The sequence below is a fragment of the Sylvia atricapilla genome, chromosome 1 (assembly GCF_009819655.1).
Source record: "Sylvia atricapilla isolate bSylAtr1 chromosome 1, bSylAtr1.pri, whole genome shotgun sequence".
Taxonomy (NCBI): Eukaryota; Metazoa; Chordata; class Aves; order Passeriformes; family Sylviidae; genus Sylvia; species Sylvia atricapilla.
This window is the reverse complement of record NC_089140.1, coordinates 142,812,820-142,817,880: the sequence shown is the minus strand read 5'-3', so window position 1 is coordinate 142,817,880 and position 5,061 is coordinate 142,812,820.

Here is a 5,061-nt window from a genome sequence, read left to right as displayed (position 1 = left end):
TGTGATTTGGCTGGACATTCCACCAAGTCAGGATAATGCATAAAATGAAGATGGTTCTAGCACTGGAATCAGAAAATTGTAAGCTGGGTGGTATCCAGCCACAAGGTTCTATATGAATTATTGTCACTTGTCAGCTGGTATGTCTTATTCTTATGAGCTACCACAGTGGAATTACAGTTCTTCCCTCCCATTAGTCATCACCACTACACAAATTTTATTTGGAGGAAAAAGGTCATGGCAAACAGTCATATCTGTCCTGGCTGTAGCTCAGCATAAAAAAACCCCAAAAGTACCCGGGCAATTCCCTGGAATAAATTAAGAGACAGAGAATGCAGCTCTACATTTTACCTGTCTGCCTGTGGGCAAAAATATCTGTTTGAGTGGGATCTGAAGCCCCTTCTCGTGGCTGATGAGAAGCTGTAGCTTACAGCACTACTTGGCATCATGCCACCCAGGAGTGGAAGGGGAATTCCTAAGCAAATGTTCCAGGGAGATTTTCTCAGACACTTTGTGCTGTTGGAATTGTTTTTGCAATCTGTGCTTTCATCTTGCTTGAGATTTTCCACATAACAAACCAGGAACTATTGTCCTGGGTATATCCTATTAGCAGGAAATGGAAAAGAAAAAAACTTGTGAAAGGGGTAGTGTGAAAGCTACTAAACCTGACTTGCACTCCCAGTTCTATTTTTTGTTTCTCTGTCTTTTAAAGTGACTCTACAATCCTGGTAGGAAGCTGTCTTGGCAGCAGGGTAGGATTGAGGTACTGACAGTAGCACTTTCTTGTGATTTATTTTTCTCGAAGTAAAATGTGTGTGTGTCAGACAGCCTTACCTGGGAGCACTCAGCACTTTCCTAGAGAGTGACTTCTCCCTCTAGGAGCATCCAGTGTGTGGTACTTCTCTTGGCTGTCTTGCTTTGAAAATCTGTAATTGTCATAGTGGTTGTCTCTGGGTTAAAGCATTGCATTTGGCTGGTTTCAGATACCACCAGGGTCTTGTAGCCTGCTGCAATAAAGAAGGGGACTAATGAGTACTGTGAGTCCTTGGGGCTTGGTGCAGCTGTGGAGAGACAGGACAAGGCAGGATAGGACTGAACTTCCCAACATGTGTGCTGAACAACCTCTGCTTTTCCTGAAGGACAAAACCATTTCTGTCTGGGATTCTGTAAAACTGGGGTCCGGATTTGAGACTGGTCCCGAGTCAATCCACAGGAGGTCTTGCAGAGAGTGTCTCACATGCAATGCTGACCTGTGCTATCGTGTGGTGCCACGCTAAGAAATTTTTGTTTCTGCTCTTGGCCCTCATGGTTTGGAAAAAAAATCTTAGGGAGTTAACTCAAATATATCTAGATGTTTGTGCTTTCCTTCCTGACTTTCTCTACAGAAAAGCACAAGATGGTCCATAGCCTCTTCACTCCCCATTGCAGACCTGTCCTCAGAAAAATGTATCGCTGCTAATGTTTCCGGCTGATACTTGTGGGGTTTGAATTAAATCACAAATACTGATGTAATTTGGTCTTTAACAAGACCACTTTCAATGGTCTATGGTGGATTATGCATGGCAGGGTTCAGCCCTTGGACTCTACATCTCCTTCAGATGAAAAGATTTCTAGATACACAATGCCTTCATATGGGAAACTGAAGCAGTGCACTCGAGCTATGGCCACTCAAGGAACAGAGATCAAGCAAATGAAATTGTCTCTTCCAGTACTTCATTGGAAAAGAATTTCTAGGCAAGTTGCCTAGCAGGCACACTGCACTATATTCTTAGAAAGCAATAGATCTATTTAGGACTGCTGTATCTCTTTGGAATTTACTGTATGAAAAAAACCCCTTTGGCAGGAACTGATCTTTAGTGCTGACTGAGATTTGCAGCTTCTGACTGACAGACTAATCCAAGCATTTTATTAGAGACTGCTTCCCAGTAAGTCCTGTTTGCATTGCATCTGAATTCAGGAGGATCATGTCAGAATGAGAAATGAAGAAGATTTCTTGCTGAATTTTTATCCCCCCTTCATTCACAGGTGTGTACACAAACACACATATGTACACGCACTGGGGTGCATGTGCAGGTTTTTTATGTTGCACACAACAAATGTCAAGCTTGCTCCTAATCCCTTCCTAGTGATAATGTAGATAAGGTAAGTGACCAGTGACTTTTAATTATTTAAAATGGGAGAAATGCATTTTTTTTAGTGTATAGGTGGCACAGTCTGCATTATAGACATCTATTCCTGCCCCAGGTTTTTTGTAAAACTTGTGAAGTTCAGTGAGTCACCTCACAGAGCTGTTCCAACTTTGCATATTCTTTGAATCCACAGCTTCAAGAGCAGGCTATTGAGGCAGTACATCGTGTTCAGCTTCCATCCAGCCTGGATGCAGAATTGCAATCCAGGCCACCCTGTGGGCATAGTATGAGGAGGAACCTCATGTCAGTGAGGAGCAAGACAGGTCTGCAACCTTTCTATGTGATTCCTAAGTGGGGAATACATTCTATACAGGTTTCCTGGCACCAGAGCACAGTGTGGTCTCCTGAAAACCAACATCTGCAATTCTGCAGTTCTTGCTGGAGTGAGACAATTTAGCCCCCTCTTTGTGGGACTGACACTTACAGGCACAGTTTGGCCTTAGACTGAAAGTGAACTCTAGTAATGTATATTCAAGGGTGGAATGGACCATTAGGAACAACTTAATACACAGATGTGCATGACAATTGCTCAACTTAAGTTAGGATTTCCAGTCTTGGTTGAAGACATAAAGTAAAAATATACTGGCCTCCACATGGAAATTTCTCAGAAATCCTTGGGGATCTCAGCTATGTCAAGAAGTCCCTGAGAATAAGAAGTCACTAAATAGTTATCTGCAAGAAGAAGAGTGGCAGATGGCACAGCAGATCTACATAGGCTCCCCAGACCTGAAAGCCCTTTGGAGCCACAGAGCTCTCATTCACAATGTGCTTGTAGAGCCTGCAGCACTGCAAACCTGTACCTTCTCATGACCTTTATATGCTGCATGAAGGACAAGCTGGCCAGCACAGAGTGAAAAATAAAAATCACAAAAGAAAATAATTTTCTGAAATTTGGTTTATCTGTAGTCTGGCAAAAAAGAATTTGCTTTAAGTCCAGACTTGTAAAATACACAAACTTCCCTATCCTGCTGCAAAATGAGAGAGTATGAACAATAAATGTCCCACAGAGAGAGTTTATTACCCATGTAGTAGCTTAAAAGAAAAGTGACAATCATCCAAATGTCTCTTTCTGTAACTCTTGCCACTGTAGTTTGGAAATGTAGTGGAATTATTGTCTATGAAAAACATACATTCTTTCCCCTTCAAATATCCCCCCACTATATGCTTTTGAACTTGAGCAGGAGTATTGTCAAACTTGTGATGATGTTGTGATGCAAGCTTTAATTGTGAGATACAATTCATTATTAAGATTTTAAATACTTTTCTATGCTGATGTTTGAACCAATGAAAAGTATAGTGTTCCCTTTAATAAATACATTTTAGAAGCACTTTGGTTTAAATTTTAATTACAAAGGGAGATATTGTTCCTGTCTGCTGAAAGGCATTTCACTGTTTTTTTCCCCTTTTAATTTTGAAACATAATTGTAAAGGTACACCTTCCCAGCAGAATAGCTTGTCATTTACATGTGCAAATCCCAGCTTTAGCTGCAGCAAGAAGAAACAAGTGAAAAAGCTGTAAATGGATCTCATATATCATGTAATTTTTGGTGAGCAGTATTTAAGTGTATCAAGTTTGCTCTGATCTCTTAACTATGCTGACACCAGCATTTCAGCTAATACACCCATGAATCCAGAAGGAATACAAATGTGAATATGATGAGTTCAGATTTTATATGAGATTCTGGAGTAGGGCATCAGGGGCAAAGACATTTCTGTATGAGCTGGTTACAGACAGAATGAAAGTATTGTTCACACATTGGGTTAGTCTGAGAATGGAGCTGAGCCACTTGTGTTTTATCATAAATGTGAAGTGGAGAAAGAATACAAATTTTTCACGCCTCTTGTAATGGAGAGATGGGTTACCCTGCACTTCCCTTGCCCTGGACAGAATGTTCTGGAAGCTCAGTTCTTCTAGGGAATGGGACCCAAAAAAGAGGATCTTTGCCCAGATCTGTCTTAACACCAGCCTTTGAACACTGGCTGGATCTTATATATGAAAACAGAACTAAGCCATTTTCTCAAGTGAAATTAAGGAAGATGAGGACTCATTGTGGCTGACTTCAGTGTCTCTTTTTCTCTGGAATAAATGTAATCCCTCTGCCTGAGCACCTCTTTAGCCAGAATGCTTCAAAGGGTCCATTTCCATCCATGTGACTGTGAGAGGCAACTGCTTTCCAGACCCTCTGCAAATTATGGTCTGGGCTAATGCTATTGGAAGTACATTTTTTAGCAGTTTGATGACAGGATTTAGAAAACTTGCCAGATGGCCTTTCTCCTGATGGAGTAACTCAGCAGTGGGCAACCCTATCACCAAGATACTAAATGTCTCCCAATAGCTTATTTTGGAAATCAGATCATCAATGGCACCATTTGCTCTGGGATTTGAGCTGCTTGGGAAGAACTGTCTTGAAGAAACTGCAGAATGGCAGTGCTTGGCTGGAGAGGGACCCTCTTCCTCCTCCTGCTTTTTGATGGGCTTGTGAACCTGTATTTTTTCAGCAGTTCCTCTTTGTGAGTGAATACTTCATTTCAGTGCTGATGTGGCACAGCTTCAGATCTGGTAACAGCTGGAAGCTCAGCTGTGGTGAGATAAAGACCTGGGATGCTTGTTTAAATGCATGACCTCTCAAGGACATCATCAGGGTTATGGCAGCAGCAAACTGCCAGGACACCAAGATTTCCTTGTCCCTTCACATTAAGGCTTTCTCATCTCCCATCTCATTGCCTTCATTTACTCATACATAAACTAAGTTTAGCAAGAAGACATCATGTTCCTTCCCAGAGTGACTTGAGGCCAATTTAGGGGTATTTATACAGCTATTTGCAAATGTAGATGGCCTAGGGTGTAGGTTACTACAAGCTTAGGAGGATGGTG